This window comes from Haliotis cracherodii, unplaced genomic scaffold (genome assembly GCF_022045235.1).
Source record: "Haliotis cracherodii isolate W230 unplaced genomic scaffold, xgHalCrac1.p SCAF_10, whole genome shotgun sequence".
NCBI lineage: Eukaryota > Metazoa > Mollusca > Gastropoda > Lepetellida > Haliotidae > Haliotis > Haliotis cracherodii.
In genome coordinates, this window is record NW_027266265.1 from 43,585,652 (window position 1) to 43,607,005 (window position 21,354).

Here is a 21,354-nt window from a genome sequence, read left to right on the forward strand (position 1 = left end):
TAACGTTTTGAAAATTGTCAACTTTTCCTTCATGTCGAGCTGTCTGATTCGATTTTTTTTTATTCCAACAGCTCCAGCCTTTGGTGTTTACATTTCACAACTTTTTAGGCAATCAGACAATCAGACAATCCATTTTTCAGACAATCCAGTGATTATTATCATGAGCATCGATCCACGCAATTGGGATCGATGGCATGCATCAACCAAGTCAGCGAGCCTGACCACCCGATCCCGTTAGTCGCCTCTTACGACAAGCATAGCCGCCTTTTACGGCAAGCATGGGTTGCTGAAGACCCCCGGATCTTCAAGGGTCTTGTCCACTGTGTGTGCATGTACTCACTGTAGATTTTATAAGATTATTACTGGTAAGAATTAGAGCACCACGCAGTACCTCTTTGAAGTGAAAACCAAAAAGTGAAAATAGTTTGGTGAGTAGTTTTTCACATTGCCGGGCGCGTTAAACAAAAACAACAACTGGTGTAGCACACACTACAGCCTTTCTTTCAAAGCACTTTAAAATCGACCTAGCATCTCCCTAGAGCCACAGCGCAGTTGAACAGCCAGCACGTCTGCTGAGCCGTAACGAAATCAATCACGTTAAATATTGGAGGAAGATCGTCGCGTTGCAGAGCTAAATATGCATGCCAAACAGGCACGAGGGAAACAAACGGAATCCGTATGTGAATGTGTTTATTGGCATGTGATAACAAACACACCATTCTTGATGGAGTCAGGTTACACCGTTCTCCAATACAAAAAAAGCCATGAACCAGTGAGTGGGCTGAAGTACTCGCCACATACATGTCGCATTGAGAATGCCATCGAAAAGAGTCACAAGGAGCGAAATTCGTTCCATGTGACGTCGCAGCGCACGATGCCCGCCTTGTGCCTCCTAACAAGCTATAGGTTGGCTTATCAGTTTACAACACGATTCGTGTCATTAGTTTATGAAACAGGACAACATCAGATGAAGGAAAGCCCTGAATATCTTATTTTGGATTTTCCCTCATATTATGATACATTAACACGGACCCGTATTAGGACCAGATTCCGAGGTAGAATAGGTCTTCAGCAACCCATACTTGCCGTAAAAGGCGACTATGCTTGTCGTAAAAGGCGGGATCGGGTGGTCAGATTCGCTGACATGGTTGATGCATGTCATCGATCCCAATTGCGTGGATCGATGCTCATGATGTCAATCACTGGACTGTCTGGTCCAGATTCGATTATTTTACAGACCGCCGTCATATAGCTGGAATATTGCTGAGTGCGGCGTTAAACAACAGACAAACAAACAAAAACATTAACACGTGTCAAGCGAACACGTCGATATTGTTCAGTCGAGGCAATAAATGTACTTCTTCAAAACAAACATTTAAAACTCTCCTCTCTTCCATATCATCATTCCGAGGAAAATATACTCCTGTTGTTGCCAATGTAAAGCCACCGATAAGCACACCCTGCTTCCTGAAATGCCTAGCGGTGTACATTGATGCTTTGAACATACATCGACCACTAAAGTAAATTTAGAATACATATGTATCGGCCCAAGGTTGCTTCAGGGTTCTAAGTCTGTCCAGAGCGTGAATGAAAAATCGCGATAGAGGGCGCGGAAAGAACAACGTACCACAGAAAAAAAAGTCTTCAAGCAAGAATCAGTATGCAGTCAAATAACATATAATCATGACTCAAAAACGCCACGGAAAACGTCAAAGGTTTTTGGTTAATATACGTATATTGTACGATTATATTCATTCAGGAAGACATCTGATGAAAAAAAGACCCTGTGCACGTGGGTTTTCTTGATTTAAACTGGTCGCCAGAAACCAATGCTGGACTGGACGTAAGAGGCGACTAAATGGATCGGGTTGTCAGTGAGTGTGTGAGTATAGTTTTACACGCTTTTAGCAATATTTCAGCAATATCACAGCGGGACACCGGAAAATGGGCTTCACACATTGTACCCATATGGGGAATCGAACCCGGGTCTTCGGCGTGACGAGCGAACACTTTAACCACTAGGCTACCCCACCGCTCTCGGGTTGTCAGGCTCAGTCACTTGGTTGATCAAACCTCAACGGCGTGTATCATTGCTCACAATATTAGTCACTGAACTGTCTGGTCCAGACGTCAATATTGGCCTTAAACAACAATCAATAAACAATATGTCCAATAAGAGTACCGTTATCGTCTAGTTTTGTGGATTCACTGACAACACGCTGGGCACAACCCAAAGACCGCCTCCGTGGTCTATTGGTAGAGCCTCTGCCCGGAGAGCGGACGGTCCGGGGTTCGATCCCCGATCGCGTCATACCAAAATACGTTAAAAGATGGTACTTGGTGTTACCCTGTCTGGCGCTCGGCATTAAGCGGCTTAAACAAGGACTGGTCGGCTCGGAGTCAGTATATTGTGTCTGAGTGGGGTATTCATGTTAAAAACTGCGACATGGTATCTCAGTGAGCTAGCACTATAAATCGGCATCAGTCCGGACTAGTACAAGCAGCCACACAAACACACACACGTACATGCACGTCGCTATATAAGTGCAATAATCTTGGACGCGACGTTAAACCCCATTTCACCTCACCTCACCTCACCAACCCAAAACATGATTCACCTCATGCTATCTAATCAACATTGACAATTTAAATAACTTCCGTTGTTACCCAACACACAATATCATAGAACCATCTACTTCAGTATCTATTCGACACATCAATACAATCACCTCTGAACATCGGCCAATTGATCTGTGATGACTAACACTTCAGAAGACTTCCCCGTCAATTTGGTCGTGTCGGCCATTTTGACGTCCCGTACTTAAAGTAATGTAATACGACGCACTGTCACTGTTACTGACTTTGGGGTAGTACTGAACAAGCATATTTGTCACAAACCATAAAATGTTTACTTCAGAAAATTCCGAACATGTCATATCTAAGGATAATACTGTTTGTTGTGTCATAAACTGGTTGCCAGTGTAAACTTGAAGCCATGCGTACTGACTGAAATTGTGTTTACATCCTTCAAAGTACAAAAAGTGACATACAACTTATAAGGCCTGGCCTTTTGTAAGTTCATTGGAGCATGAACCTTAAACCACGATATGATCACGAAAAGGTTATATGCCCTGAGGGTATCGCAACCGTCTCGCAAGGGAATCGTTGCAGCCCGCTGGTAGTTATATTTTAATATTAATATAAAGCCGGGGGACAAGAATAGGCCTTGCCGTGGGGACCAAGGTCAAGGGCAACGTCGAGTCATAAATAGAACCACACGAGCAAGGCCATGGGTTGTTACATGTCTAGCTATGTTATGGCCGAAGTGGTACCCAGTTAGAACCCAGTTAGGTACAACATAGGTCGTGATAGTTGGAATTTTCAAACTACAGTTTCCATTTCTACGAAACATGCCCTTCCTTACCATTTGTAGTTTGTTATTTGTTAATTAATGCAATGCACACACTTCGGATCGATTGTTTGACCGACATTAGCACCACCTGTATGTCTTTGCAAGAGCTGGTATTTGGCCACGTAGCTCCAATATATGACAGAAACCACCTCTGAAAGCCATCAATATTGGAATTAAAATTATTTTGATTCGCGAAGTTAACGTCTGGTGTATTTAGCCCCAATCAAGTAATATATATATATATATATATATATATATATATACGGCAGTGAGTACGGTTGGTTGGTTGGTTTGTTGTTTAACGCCGCACTCAGCAATATTCCAGCTATATGACGGCGGTCTGTAAATAATCGAGTCCGGACCAGACAATCCAGTGATTAATATCATGAGCATCGATCCACGCAACTGGAATCGATGATATGCATCAACCAAGTCAGCGAGCCTGACCACCCGATCCCGTTTGTCGCCTCTTACGACAAGCATCGTCGCCTTTAACGGCAAGCATGGGTTGCTGAAGACCTATTCTACCCCGGAATCTTCACGGCACACATCACTACGTTAACCGAGAGAAATACACTGGCACCATTTCTATCTTTACCTTGCTGGATACTCCTACCCTCAATGTCACCTCTAACTACCAATCATTATATCGAAAATAACAGCCTGTAATAGTCTGGCTTCTCACATCGATTTCTGTCGCAATTAAATTAATACCCAAGGATTGCACTAAATTCCCAAGGGACATATGCTTTAAGAAAAGGTTATGAAATATAATTTTGCACAGACTGTGTCAAACATGTCAGAGATTGATGTGAGGCTCTAATGGATGTTTTTTTTTCAACATCTGAGATACCGTTGCTATGTCTCATTTCGCGAAGTGCATCTGTGTAAAAGTGGACATACACAACTGCCAAGAAGTTCATTCCCCTTACACGCTTTGAGAACGCATGTAACACGCGTCTGGCACATAGTGTGCTTTGAGTGTATCACGGGGCCGGGTTTCAGATGAATTTGACAATAAATCAATTGAATAGTGGACTGAAAGAAAAAATGAGAAGCGAATCTTGCGTTAATGAGTGGCCATTAATCTGTATTCATCAGACCATGAAAACAAGGTCGACCCGTCTTAATTAGTGATCGGTTGTTCGACTTACGTGTCCGAACCATACTACTTGGGTCTAGCCTTTGTGAACAGCCGACAGGAGAACACATAGAAGTCACGGGTTGGTAAGTGTTGCCTATCAATCAAGTGATTGTAAATTGCGGATATTTTGCCTATATGAGTCATTCCAGGTTATTTTGCAAATATAACGATGTTCTCTCACCACATTTATGCTTTAGGTGGTATACTTATGATGTTTAACTATTATTTCACATGGAAATATATCACACCCACACCCACACCAACACCAACACACCCCTAAAAAAAAGAAAAAAAAAGAAACCAGCAATACATATAAACCTCCCCGGGAGGGAGCTGAATTGTGTCGTCCATTCTTTTCTTCTCGGTTGCCATGGCTTTTCAGTTAATCAAGTTTAACACTATGCAGATCAGACATGGTTAGAATCCATGTTTATCTCTGACGACTTACCGCTGGTTACATTAAAGTGAACTTGACCAGTCACGAGGAATTTTAATATTTCTATTATTTCACTTTGTCAAATTGTAGTATTACTTTCTTATATATTCTTTGTCTGTTCGTTGTTTAACGCATCGCTCAGCAATATTCCAGCTATATAATCAGACTAGACAATCCAGTGATTGATTTCATGAGCATCGATTTTCGCAATTTTGGATACGATGACATGCATCAATCAAATCAGCGAGTGTGACCACCCGATCCCGTTAGTCGCCTCTTACGACAAGCATGGTCGCCATTTACGGCAATCATGGGTTGCTTGAGACATATTCTACCCCGGATCTTCACGGGTCATTTATATATTCAATGTGGGGAAATTACCTACACTCTCGCGAAATATTAATTTTCACTGAGTGAGTTGAAATGTTACGTCACACCAGCAATTTCCAGCTATAATGACCACATTAATCCCTGTTGACAGTATCACAATGTTCAAATTCAATCTGTCACACTAAGCATGAATAAGCGTTATGCATGTGTTGATCAAACGCCTGAGAGCAAATTCGCAAATAAATATTTGCTGTGGGCAAATACCTAGCTTGTATATATTTTTTGGGGACATAAAAGATTCTCGTTAATTGCCGATACACCGTGCACATATACATAAAGTAAACTTATGGGAGATGAATTGTTCCTTGATATGCAATAACAACGAATCTTGTTTGTAACAACGCCATCTCATTATCGTTTACGTCTGTTGGAGGCAAGATCAAAGGCACGGGCCAGCTTTTATTAGACAGTAGACAGTGATGTCCGTTTCGCCTTGGACAATCACCCTGTCGGTAGGAGGAATATAATCGTTGCGCAAATAACTGTGTCTGGTCTACCGCGGGGTTTGATGCGGTGCAAGTATCGAATGATTGTTGCGATAATTGTGAAAAAGTTGTATAATCGTATATTGTCGTTATTAGCAGTCCTCCTTTTCGCTAAGGACAAGTAAGATCAATTATAAGACAGTACAGGCAAAGGAACCGAAATATTATATCTCCAAGAACGATCTGTTGTGTATGATGATAGTTGTGTCATGCAACTTCTAACGTTAGATCCCCAGTGCAAAATATAAAAGTGCTTCATGATTAAGTAGATACAATTTATGGATAACAACTTCTTTACTGTAGTGGCGACGTTTCGGTATAGATCCTTATCCCGTTGTCAAGCATGACTGAATGAAAATGGTACAGAATATGTATAGTAGGTGGAGGATTAACAGTAACATTTGCCTACATGAGTGGGATAACGTGAGTAGGCAATGACAACAGAAGGATAATCCTGTCACAACATGATGGACAGATAACACATGAGGTTGAAGCCAATGAGACATGAGGTGAGGTGAAATGGGGTTTAACGTCGCGTCCAAGATTATTCCTCTTATATAGCGATGTGTGTGTGTGTGTGTGTGTGTGTGTGTGTGTGTGTGGCTGCTTGTATTAGTCCGGACTGATGCCGATTTATAGTGCTAGCTCACTGAGATACCATGCCGCAGTTTAACATGAATACCCCACTCAGATACAGTATACAGTATACTGACTCCGAGCCGACCAGTCCTTGTTTTAGCCCCTTAATGCCGAGCGCCAGACAGGGTAACAACGAGTACCATCTTTTAACGACTTTTGGTATGACGCGGCCGGGGATCGAACCCCGGACCTTACGCTCTCCGGGCGGACGCTCTACACTAAACCACGAGCGTTACAATGAGACATGAAGCCAATTAAACAGGATAAGTTTACTTAGGTGTGGTCATTATTGCTTAATGAGTTCATAGTAGGCTGATGGGATGAAATAATCTTGACCCCTGTCAAATGCTGGCATGGGTATTGCGTTATACCAAACCATGCGGTTTGAAATCAATGGCTGACATGAGAAATGAGGTTACTTCAGCAACATAATATTGCATAAATAAGTGTATAGAAGGTAATGGCGAAAAAAATAATGAATCAGCTTTTTATCGGGACTGGCTGTACTCAACAGCCTTTCTGTGTACGTGCGGTGTCCAAGAAGACGATATTGCATAGGCACTACAAACTTGTTTGATTGATTCGAGTTGTTGACTGACGAGTAACACGTGTTTTTTTCATCCTGTGCACATGCTTCTAAACATCAGCATACCAAATTCATATATATTACTTGCCTAAATCACCGTTGCACGTTCAGTGTTTTCTTTTCAGTTTTACATTATATTCTATAACAGGGTTAGAGAAGGTTTTGGAGATGGGATTCCGCGAGACAAGTACTAAAATAACTGTTGTTTATTAAACGGAGAATTTTATTGTAAAAAACAATTGTCTACTTATTTCTTCTTTCACTTTAATTCATTTAAAAAAATCAGTTCTTCCAAACTGTTAAGAACAAACATGATCACAAGAGTACGTTGAATGTTACCTTGTGAGATCTTTCACGAATTGTTTTTTTTCCATGTTCAGCCATTTTCAGTATCATCCACTGGTTATTAGAAAATGCTAAAAAAAACTAAAACAACATTTTCATTCTCCATGCACGCAAAATGTAACGCATATACTTGATGAGATCTGTATGGGTAATTGTAGGGAATTGTGGAGGAGTTGTTCGAGTTGAAATTGATCGTGGGAAGTACCAGACGGTTGGAACAATAGAGTTTAACAACGCGTTCAAGATTACAAGATTATTGCACATATGTAGCGACGTACATGCGTGTGTGTGTGTGTGTGTGTGTGTGTGTGAGAGAGAGAGAGAGTGCGTGTGAGTGTGTGTGTGAGAGAGAGAGAGAGAGTGTGTGTGTGTGTGTGTGTGTGTGTGTGTGTGTGTGTGTGTGTGTGCTTGTACTAGTCCGGACTAATGCCGATTTAACATGAATACCCCAATCAGACACAGAATACCCATTCCGAACCCACTAGTCTTTGTTTTAGCCCATTAATGCCGAGCGCCAGACAGGGTATCAACCAGTAACATCTTTCGGTCTTTTGGTAAGAAGCAGCCTCGGATCGAATCTCTGACCTTCCGTTCTCCGGGCGAACGCTCTACCACTAGACCACGGGGGAGGTCGGCGCAATAGAGTCACGTTATAAGATTTTCTCTTGTCGGTGAAACAGCTGAACTGAAACAGAGGTCTTGGATGTTAACAGAAATTGACAAATATTTTTCTTTTAATGAGTTCATCTATTTTTTTTATATCATTCTGTAACATCGATTACACGAATTAATCCTTTCTGTAGTGCTTTCAATGTCAAACGTGATATGTTACTATCGTTTGAATGTGTAAACAGGTGTACAGTCACTTTGGTAATTTGTGTGAGCAGTTTTACTAGTCATAACACAAAAAAGTGGCGATCTCTGCCCAGACTGAGGTAATGAGGCAAATCCAACGTGACACCTGCTCTAGTATCCAGTGACCCGACACTCACACACTGGTCATTTCTTTCTGTACTGCTACATTTCAATAGCTGTAGGCGACTATGCTTGTCGTAAGAGGCGACTAACGGGATCCGGTGGTCAGGCTCGCTGACTTGGTTGATGCATGTCATCGATCCCAATTGCGTGGATCGATGCTCATGTTGTCAATCACTGGATTGTCTGGTCCAGACTCGATTATTAATAGACCGCCGTCATATAGCTGGAATATTGCTGAGTGCGGCGTTAAACAACAAACAAACAAACAAACAATAGCTTTAGGATTATAGATATATCTTGCTATCACTATATCGATTTGTATATTGATTATTCAGTATCTTTCATGCTACATGCTTAATTTACATAACACCATAAATTACAATGATTACCTGTATGCTCAACACAAGTGACATGTACTCTAAAACACACCATTGTAAACAAGTATTAAAGCCTGTTTGAATAACACATATGGTAAATGCCAAAAGATGGTTGCAAATTTGAAATGATGTATCAAGGATCGCGTTCTGGATATAATCAAAGTAGCGCTGGGAGTTCATGTAACAGACCTATGTAAACTACAAGACTATATTTATCCCGTTTTAACTGACGCAGGCACTGTTCAATTTTTATCTCGCTATTATGTAACGGCCATCTTACACACATCCCCGTGCTCACGTCTACAGGTCTCTTCATGTGGTACGGCAAGTATTAGAAACCTCTCTCTCAAGTATATCCTCCATGATATAACCCTACCTCGTTAATTACATTCCGCTTTCTCCCAGAGTCACGTCAATGGAGCCCAGACAAAGAGGCCTATGTCATCATAAAATAATCAGGGTCCAATAAAAACACTGACCCGCCAAACCACATAAATGTTATTACTGTAAGTACGTCCTACAATACGTTATTGTCAAATCACACCAACTTTTTAACGACAATAACATTTTTCGGATCATGAATTTCTCTTAACACCATCGCGAAAGATCAGGTGGAGTGAGTCGGTATTCCAGTTATATCACGGCGTGTCAGCTTAATGTAGAAGAAAAGCCCGAAGTGATGCAGGTCTCAGAGTTTACCACTTCGGTGAAACCCACGAGCACGGGTATGGTGCTGACAAACCTAGAAACATAATCGTGCCGAACCGAGATTCGAACCCACAATCATAGGTTTCTGGCGTGCCCAAGGGACGCAACTCTGCACAGCGAATCGCAGCGCCTTAGACGACTGGGCCACCCGTGCCCTCGATCAGGTTGAAGGCAATGGTCGTATAAATAAGTCTGATCTGATTGATCACAACAGTACTCCGACAAAAAGAGACATCACCAAGAAGCTAACATAATGTATTTTAACAGTTGTCGTCAGTAAATCCAAAATGGCCCTCCTTGTTGCGACCTCCATTTTCTGCTTTCTGGTCAACAAGTTTGTTCCCTCCGAAATGCGAGTGTCATGCGTTGCCCATGCGTGTAAGGGGAATGGTATATGTCTGTAAGTCGTCTGACAATATACACCTGTGTATATAGACTACCGTGGTAAGTCCACCAGTGTTTCATTTTCGAATGGAAGGTTGCAAGAAAATGTTTGACTAGAAAGTAAAGTTTACCAAGAACAAATAATTGAGCAGTGAACCAGAAATCCCTTATATGTGTGGTATTCCTACATACTAGGAATGAATTACGTTCCATTATCACTGCGATTGGTCGTACTCGTTAATGAGTTTAGTTCATTGATGGATCAGTGTGTCAATCTTTGAACACGACACATAGCTCATTTGTCCCCAAAAGACACGCTTAAAACCAATCATGTCATGATACGTTATTCACAATGTGAGACGTACATCACAAGACGTATTTTTATTTACTAGGGGCGGGATGCTTCAATGTTGATTATGAAACATTGTTACCTGGCGTATTTTAGTGCAACAACATGAGTGTTGATAATGGATTGGGTATAGGTAAGAATTCAATGCCCTTGGGGTTTCATCCCAAACAAAATGAATCCTTCACTCTCGAATCACAGAAAATTGTTGTTTATGCCACAGCCAGCAATAATGGCGGGTCCGTGCCAGTGAAAGGTTGTGCCCGTCTTAATCAGGAATACCCACAGGAAATAGTGCGACTGAGATGTTTGTGAATAGGATGGGAGTATTCGTCCCAAGAGGTAGCCTGCGAAATGAAGGTGAGGTAATTTTACTGAAAGTAAAGCTGCACTTCTCTCTTTTCGCTATGTTGAGTATTGCGACATTTTAAAGTGTGGGTCTAAATTTGTGTATGTTTACTTTGATAATTGACACTGGCATGTTGGTTGTTGGTTGGTTTGTTTGTTGTTTAACACGCCGCACTCAACAGTATTCCAGCTATATGACAGCGGTCTGTAAATAATCGAGCCTGAACCAGACAATCTAGTGATTAATATCATGAGCATCGATCCACGCATTCGGGATTCATGACATGCATCAACCAAGTCAGCGAGCCTGACCACCCGATCCCGTTAGTCGCCTTTTACGGCAAGCATGGGTTGCTGAAGACCTACTCTATTTCGGAATCTTCCCGGGCCCACTGGCATGTAGATATATGGAGATGTAAAGTGAAAATACCCTTTCAGGAAATTGTCAAGTAACACAGCTGCATTGATTCTCAAAACTAACTTAATAGCCATATTTGTTCAGGTAGACAAGGAATACGTTTGAAATTTCATCTAAACTTTGCATCGACATGCTGTCTAGCTATCGGCTGTGTAAGACTCTCTTAGAATACGTTAAGTAAGTTCGGCTCAAATAGGAAAATTGATTTGTAAAAAATGTCGATATGTGTCACTCACATTACAATTTAATGATCTTTGAAGAAAACGTAACCATTCATCATTTTATTTTCCACAAGCATAAGGTACGTTTGATGACCAATTAAAAAACTTTCTTGCAAAGAGGTCAAACCCATCTTCTTGATGTTACATGTAGTAATCAGGGTTAGATGCGTTTACATTTCTTCAGTATGCTAAGCGAAATTTAATTTCTTATCGCATCTGATGACAACAGTTTTTTTAAATATCATTAGTGTGGCATCAAAAGATCATATGAACTGGGGTCTTTTTCCAATATCAAACCGCAAGTCTAATTTGGATTGGCAGTTAATCTTTCTTACTCGTAGACGAACAGGATGCTATGATTGATTGAGGACACATACGTATCCCTGAAGACGGTACAACTCAGAATATATCCAAAATGTAACGATTCCACTTGCCCATTGCATCGATATGTTTAGTATACAAGATCTATGTGACATTGGAGGCTTGAATGAGATACGATTTTAGCCGTATAATCTGTCTGGCAGTGTACTCTACTGGTTTGGATTCTATAAATGATAGAAGACTATTACGTCTATATATCCTGTTGTTTTCCTCTAGGGTGTCAATGATATATTTAACAGGCAGTTACAGTTCCTCACAGATATATGTATATGTAAATAAAAGATATAAAATCATTTCCATAATCACAAAAATACAAAGATTGTACGATTCCGGCTTTATCATGAGCATGTATTTATGAAGCACTATCAAATAGTGACGATACCATGTGTTTTGAAAAAGTTAGTGTATCCTGTCCCATCGGTGGCACACGTCACCAACACATACAAAGGCAAGTCAATTGTTCACCTGAAGATATACAGAAACTTATAATTCATGTCCAAATAGGGAATTGCACCGGACATCAGTTTTGTCACTGATGCGTCAAACCTGGAAATGTCCTCCACATGTCTACCATAAAACATTTTTAATGCAATAACAGTTAAATAATGTAAAGTCAAGGGCATCACCGAAAATATATGAAGACTAGTCTATAGTGTGTTATGGCTATATCGAGTTATCGAGAGGATAAAACTAGGATTGGTCGGGATCATCCAAGTCATCGAGACTGACCACCCGATCCCTTTTGTCACCACTTACGGCAAGGACGGGCTTTTCAAGACCAATTTTAATCCAGATCCTCAAGGGAAGACATCCTTGTGATTTCCGAGGGATATGGTTTTTCAACATAATGTTAAGGGATTTATTTCAACTCTCATGTCATACCAAAATATAATTCACGGACAAAGCTATCCATATATACTTAGTACTCCAACTTCTAAATGCCTATCAAAGAAGTAAGCTATGACGTCATCGTATTCTTTGACATCGCTGTTTTCTGTGCGCAATTTAAAGATTGCACATTCGTAAGTTCTGTTGAATCCCGGCGCGAATGCAATACATTGATATGTGTTATTATGTTTCAAGCCCTTTCTGGAGAATTTTGTTTCTCGTTGTGGATAACTTGGCTTTTGTTGCTTTTATAGGTTTTAAGTATGCTGCAGAACAACGGATGACACATAATCTTTTCACTATATGAACTCTTGTGGTGCCAACGATATAATTCTGTTTAAGCGCTGTATCACGAAATCTGAAGCACCAAATGATCTTTAATTCTGGTGCACGGAGAAATAATTCGTGAAGGAATTATTACGTAAAGTCCTCGGATCTATGGCAAAGGAAAACAAGTAGTCAAAATCAGTTCAAGTGTCCAGCTAAAGTACTACTTTGGTGGTATTTCTTTTTTAATTTACAAGAGAAAAGCCACGTGTCAAGGGGGTAATGGTAATGAAAAATAGAAGGGACGGAAGAATGGGAGGACAGATTTGAAAGGATTTCTGTGCTGAGACGATGATCTATCTTTTTTGTAATGTGCGTTTTATTGTCCTGTGAAGTTGCAAATATTGGCGCTTAAGAACATATCTCGTTCGGAACGTTCATCGGATGTGCTGCAACAGATTCTTGCAAATTTAATATACTTTACATGTACTTTAAATGTGTAGTTCAGTTAGTTGTGACGGATAACTTGACACTGTTGTGTGGTGTGGGGTGCATGCTTGTATAAAATGTGTTACTGACTAAGGTTCATCCTACATTATTGCAGTGTTCATGTTTATAATAACACAAATTGTAAGCTGTAAAACCATACCGTTAAAGGTTACTATAAAATGAAATGAGTTAAATTCCGACCTTTGCGTCAATTTTACGCAGTTTTCCGTCGCCAGTGTCGTATTTCCCTCGCACAAGCACGCAACAATGTATCAAGTCACAATGTGCAATTGTCTGAATCATGAAAATGTAATTCCTATTGAATTATCCATGGTGTCTATAATTTCGGTGCCAATTTAATTATATTAACTTCACTGGAAGAGGGGCTACTTACTCCAAGATTGAGAACCTGAAAGTACTGATTTCTGTTGTTCTGTTCAAACCTCGACATGACGTCCCAGGAAGTAATCAAATTCATTATTTAGCTGCGACGAGACGGCAAGTATATACGAGATGATTCAGGGTTATGGAGACAGGTTTGCTAGCTTAGAGGGTTGTTAAAGTCAGGCGGACTCTATATATTTAATTCTTGGTTTATAATTAATCCAAAGTAATTTTAATTTAAAAAGGTGGCGGTGGTGTAGCACAGAGGTTAAAGCGTTCGTTCGTCATGCCTAATGCCCGGGTTCAATTCCCTTGAAGGGTACAGTGAATGACGATTGTTTCATGTGTTCCTCGCCGTGATATTGCTGGAATATTCATACAGGCGGTGTGAAATCATACTCATTCACTCACTCTGATACAAACAAAATATTTCCGAAACCATGTTTGATTTTACCTATGTAAAAGAAGATGAGTTTCTGTAGATGTGTGGTCTTCTTAATCAAACATAGATTCACACAGCTTGCAGCTCTGAAAGAGAATGCATACGAAATTACAGAGACGTATTCACTAACAACTTTTCTTACGATTGATGATATTGAAACCTATTGATTCATTATGAATCCTGGCTATTCCCACTCCTATCACGTGTCTCATGAAAGCCTTGGTGATGGATGGCGTAACATTATAAAAAAATAACGACATGTGTTCATAGTTAAATTGTATCTTTGATACAGAGGCATCAAAGCCCGAAACACAGTTGTATCCTAGATTACACACTTGGTCAAATATGAACTATGTGTCTTTGAACTATGATTGGTTCAACAAAGAGATTTATTTCCGACCATTACGATACATGTTTGTGGAAAAGTATGAATATACCCCTAAGCCACAACATGTCTCCGTCATTACCCTTCGAAAAGAAGTTGTCATGTGCACTAAATAAGAACTGTTCTGTTCGATGCTTTCGATTTAACAAGCTGGAAATAAAAAACTGACCATGCGGTTTATATAATAATCTAAGTTCATTTTTCCAGAGCTACAGTTTCTAAAAGTAGCGTTAAAGCAATCTTGGTTTGTGACCGGAGGTCATGTAATTTTCTTCTGCAACATTAATCCTAAATGTTTCTGGCATTGGCTTGTCATTTTTATTCAAATTGACAGTGAGGGAATATTACATGACGCTGCATCAGCTTTTCGCGATGAGAATTGGGTGTCCTTAATGTTAGCTTAGCTTTGGTTCAGTCTATTTGCAGATTCATCACAACAAGAGGGACCTTCCAGATAACAATGTTAGAGAGATCCATATCTTAAGTTTTTAGAATGGAGACGCTGTTTTGAAGGCCGAAATAATTAGTTTGAACAGGGAGAATAATTTATACTCGCGTACTTGACAATAAAGTTTTTATCTGTCACATTCGGTTTACGACAGAACTCTCACATATATGTTATAGATTGAGTTGTCATCACTGATCTTCATACATTATACATTTGTATAATTTTCGTGACCGTTTTTAGTTACGTCGAAAGGAATCTGTTTTGGCAGATAATCAATAGTGGTTATTTTCTGGCGTGGACATTATATGTTCACATGTATCAGATTTGTCATCATCATCACTGATATGATATTGAACAAATAACACGTCGGGTTTCAATCATTCAATTAAGGATCACTTTGTGGATAATTGTAATATTTGTTGTCATTGTAAAATACTATAATATGACGTTATTAGACATGCTCTCCACATGTCTACAAAACAACATTGTGAAAGCTTTACTTCGGCCTTGGATGTTCACACGAGGTACAAAACAGCATCTCCATTCAGGTTCGTTCAAAGGTCTTCTGAAGTTCAACATGTTTCCCTCTTAAACTTGCTAAGCTTGTCTTAAGCTACGCCATCTAAATGTGTTCAAAGGTCAATTATGCAAAGATACTGAAGATAATAAAACACTGTTTCATTACACCTGTATCGCGATAAAAGCATTTGATGCAAGTAATCATCACAGAAAAGTAGATTACATCGTTATTTATTTCCGAAAGTCTCAAACGTAAAGCGAGAGCATAACGTCATAAACAGCTTATTCTGTCTGATGTTTCCGAACAGCCATTTGATGAACTCAAAGTAAATGGACCGTTCCGGGAAATATCGTTGTCATCAAGCAGATTTCGGTGCAGCGAAATGAAATTTATTGCATAGCTTTGGTGCAATCCTTCGTTCATATTTACTTATATATATAAAATGAATCACGATGTTAATCAAGGTAATGGTGATTGCAAGTTTTGCAAAAATACATATCTGAAGTTAGTCTAACAAACACCTTTTTGCTATTAAGCACATAGACATACAAATACAGCGGATGACCTTCAAAGTGGCTGGCATACTGGATCATGGATACATTCATACGTATAAAAAACAGAACAGAACTTTTTTCTCTCAAGGCTATACTTTTTCTTGTGTAACGCCGCACACATCAACACACCAGCTATATGACGGCGGTCGGTAAATAATCGAGTCTGGACCAGACAGTATAGTGCTTGGCATCATGTGCATGGATCTACGTAATCGGGATACGACGACATGCGTCAACCAAGTCAGCGAGCCCGACCATCAGTTCCCGCTAGTCGCCTCATACCACAAGCATAGTCACCTCTTGACGCCAAGCTAGGGTTGCTGAAGACCTATTCTCTAGCCGCACAGTCCTCAAGGATATATACATACATGTTACAGGGTATACATGCATGTTACAGGGTAGACATACATGTTACAGGGTAGACATACATGTTACAGGGTAGACATACATGTTACAGGGTAGACATATGTTACAGGGTAGACATACATGTTACAGGTATACATACATGTTACAGGGTATACATACATGTTACAGGATAAACATGCATGTTACAAGGTAGACATGCATGTTACATGGTAGACATACATGTTACAGGTAGACATACATGTTACAGGGTATCCATATATGTTACAGGTGGACATACATGTTACAGGGTAGACATACATGTTACAGAGTAGACGTATGTTACAGGGTAGACATACATGTTACAGGTATACATACATGTTACAGGGTATACATACATGTTACAGGATAAACATGCATGTTACAAGGTAGACATGCATGTTACATGGTAGACATACATGTTACAGGGAGACATGTTACAGGGTAGACATACATGTTACAGGGTAGACATACATGTTACAGGATAAACATGCATGTTACAAGGTAGACATACATGTTACATGGTAGACATACATGTTACAGGGTATACATACATGTTACAGGATAAACATGCATGTTACAAGGTAGACATGCATGTTACATGGTAGACATACATGTTACAGGGAGACATGTTACAGGGTAGACATACATGTTACAGGGTAGACATACATGTTACAGGATAAACATGCATGTTACAAGGTAGACATACATGTTACATGGTAGACATACATGTTACAGGGAGACATGTTACAGGGTAGACATACATGTTACAGGGTAGACATACATGTTACAGTCTATATATACATGTCATGTCACAGAATGTTATTTTGTTGTGAGAAGACAGCACGAAGTGATTCAGGGTTTAGACGTGTACCAATGTGGTGAAGCCCAGGAGCAAACTTAGAGTGAGTGAGTTATATTTAACGCCGCTTTTGACAGTATTGCAGTTATATCACGGCGTGTCACCTTGATGTGGGAGGAAAGTCCGAAGTGATGCAGGTCTTTGAAGTTTACCACCGTGGTGAAACCCAGGAGCACGGGTATGGTGCTGACAAACCCAGAAACATACTCGGGGCGAACAAGAATTCGAACCCATGATCATAGATTTCGGCGACGCCTGTGGGATGCATCTATACACAGAGAAACGCGCTCTTTAGACGACAAAGGAGCCGGTCCCGGACAGAAAAGTTACTTAAAGGTAACTATCCATTATAAGTTTATACTACTAGTATTCTTAGCCATCGCTTTCACATTGGAAACGCTGAATAGGTTTATACCTTGAAGAATGGACAGTGAAAGTTACTGGCACTTAAATATGTCTACAGATAAACTAAATGTTATCAGCAATGCCTGGGCTATGATATAATGGCGTGCATTTCCTATCAACTAAGGGTGGAAAACTCTTCATCATGCCAAAAATTAAAGAACAATAACAATTATTTAGACACTTATGTTTCGTTGTGTATGTGACATTACATGTTTTATTTTATACTTAAGTGTGAAAGGCGTGAAAAAGTGATATTTCCACTGCATTCAAGATAACAATTGATATTTTACTGCAGTGAACATAACACTTGATATTTCATTATGTAATAACACGGAACTATTGTCATACAAGATTGACCTCCCATCAAATTGTCTCCCTATATCGTAGGTGTCTAAACAGTGACAAATGGCCATTTATTGAGTTAATATCGCATCAGGCTGTGTGTTATTCTCTTTAAAATGATTCCTTATACACTGAGATTTCTCACTCGTCAATCGAGACTGTTCGTTTCGCAAAGCGACATTTTTGTTGCTTCACCAGCGTGTATTCTTTCGCTTCCAACATAGTTTTCAAGTATATCTTTTTGTTTAAGTTGATTTTGTATATTCATATCTATATGTATGATATAGAATGTTCGTGCCCCTAAATAATTTTTGTTACGTTTGTATATATTTGGTTAAGATTTTGCAAACACGAAACTACTTTTTAGTCGCAAATACAAGGGGTGGTGAATAGTACCTGTTTGTTAGGTAGGGAGAAATTACGTTTCAAGGTTTTACATTTGCAAAGAAAAAAAAATCGGTAGAAAACCACAAAAAAGGTACATAATAAATATACGCCACTCGTGAAAATATCTCCTTTCCCCCGTCACATGATGAGACAAACATGATATCTCACTCGACATATGAAATATCCTGTTTCGTTTATGAATTAAAATGGCGGCAGCAGCACTGGTTATAATTCGACACAATCCCGTTCTCCATATTGTATACTTCACTTTTATTAAGTTAGGTTATAGCCGCCCCTTTTTCGGATTGTGTTTCTTCTGTCTGAATCAAAGTGGTATTATGGTTTACATCGGCGTTAATATCTGTATCTGGTTAATGTTCCTTGTCTTCGTTCTGATTCATAATAATAGAACAGCTTATCGACCAGTGGTGAATTAGTGTTAGGTTCCCTTTGTAACAATTACCAGAAACATATATGATTACTCATTACCTATCTCCCTGTGTATGTAGGAACGCCTTTATATTTTACTATGGTCGTGGTATATGTTCTACTTGCATTGGCTATTGGTATTATATTCCGAATTGTGTTTTGTTTCTTACAAAAGGTTCTGGCTATGTCATCCCGTAGGTGAGAATGCACAGCGATCATATGAGATTAATTGTATTTTCCGAATAGTCTACCACGCTTTACATATGAAAGCAGATACATGTCCCGGTCGTGTCATGTCCTTCCATTGTGGATAAACACATGTTTTTTTAAACATTGACTGCCATGGTTCTATACTTAGAAATCCCACGTGCGTGCGTGCGTGCGTGCGTGCGTGCGTACGTGCGTGCGTGCTTGAGTGTGTGTCCGGACTTATGCCCGTTTGACAGTGCCAGTCCACTAAGATAACATGCATCAACTGTGGATACCCCACTCAGACACTGTATACTGACTCCGAGTCGACCATTCCCTCTTTCATCCCCTTAATTCCCCTGATTCTAAAGTAATTTAATTTAATGATTTGTCTGGTAAGACAGATAAATACATTTCCTGTTGAAGATGTGTCTTTAGTTTACTATAATTGCTAAGATAATGCGAAAATGAAACAGTTTCGTTCCAGTTTTGTGCAAATATATCTTTGACTCGCTGCTTAGATATTCCCATAACACTTGAATGTTTCCGATATCCTGTGCAATCCACACACAAGAAAAAACACATGTAAATAATAGATTTCTTACTTCAGATACCTAGTTTTGTTTAACCAATTAACCAATTGCTTTAACAATTTATAACATTGGAGGATATCTACATTCTTCCATTCTTAGTAACTTTATCCAGTATTTAGCTACTCTTACTTGGCTATGATTGAAAGGTGATTATGAAGATGTACACATAGGTACAGAGGTAAATTCATAAGCTGCTGAACACTGTCTCTGTCAGTCTAGAGACGGATCGAGTCGATGGTTGGATGTGTTTTTCTTCGTTTTGTTCACTGGGATCCGGAAGGGTATGTGTGAGGAAATTCGTGAAAGGGCATGCAACAAAACTATCTGATTGTTCCCATAGGATGCTAAACCTCTGAGTTCAAGACTTGAGGGTATAAATCCTCAGAAACAAAGCGTCTGTATTTATTCCTTCTGGGGGTTCCCCGGGTTTGTGGAAGTAGTCTAGATCTGTCATTGTTTACGTTATATTCAGAATACAGTCTTGTGAAAAACGTATAAACGTCAAAATGTGTTGTTCTTGTAGGATATTACACCTGCTTCAATTTAATAACAAGTTTAAGTTCCAAGTGAAACAATTTCAACCTGAAAGTTATTTCATGAGGGATTTATTTCATGTATTACTAAAGATGTAATGTGAAGAGGAATCAACAAAAACAAACCGTTTTCAGTACCGTCTATATAGCAAAAAAGGGAAAGGTCAAGGTTACAAAGTGTGTTGACCAAACCACAGCGGAAGTCAGGGTGGAGACGACGCTGTAAAAGATAGTTTCCTGTTCCGTTTTTTTCTCCAGTACAGTAAACGACAAAATTGTATGTTCTTGTCGAATTGAAAGGGCCCAATTAGTGTTTTATCAATGCAGGAAGGTCTTATATCATCATAATCGAGAAAACGCTAATTTAGCAAATTAAATTGATCTCTGGGTCATTTCGCCCAATGAATTAACACCCTGTCAAAGTACGTAGAAGACCAGACACTTGTGCACACGCAACAGACAGCGAGATCAAGTTTGGCTTCTGACCAAACCGAGTGCATCAGCTGAACTTATCAACACAGACAAGTCTGATGAAAAACAGTGTTTCAACCGTGCAACATGCCAGAACACACGCCTTCTGTCGGGAATGTTTCACGGACGGTTAATCAGATGTTTTAATGGATACCTACTGCTCGTATATTCGTCTTATTTAGCCTAGTTGAAAACATTAACGCTCAAATTTCTTACGCCGCAAACCTTGCCGTCTTGCCCGCTGCATGGCCGGCGTTGATGCTAGTTGAAAACGACCGTGCGTCAAGCAATATAATCTATCGTAAAGGAAACATGTGGCCCTACATTCTGTATTTAATGTATATTAAATATCATGCACATGAACGGCACCGAAAGCGAAACGTTTTAGTTAACTTTGATCTCGTTGTTAACGGACTTCATCGGCGACCGCCAGTACGGCAGTACAGAAAAAAACATTATCCAAATTGTAGCCTCATCTCACACGTTCTTTCAGCAAAATAGACAATAAGCTGCATATGCATATTTAAAATAAGAATTTTTTAACTGATATTGTTTTTACTAACTTGCTTCAGCATTTGCTAATAATAAAATCATAATTACTTTAATTTGTTGTCCTTTGTTGAATGCATTTCAGGGTAAACAAAAATAGGGTTCTCGTCATTTGACTGGGCTCTCATTCAATAGCCGTATAAAAGCCGTATATCGTGTAACCTTCATATGAACAAGATACATGGCTATAGATAAACAGCCACTGGTAATTGGCTACTATCATGGGAACCACCTACAT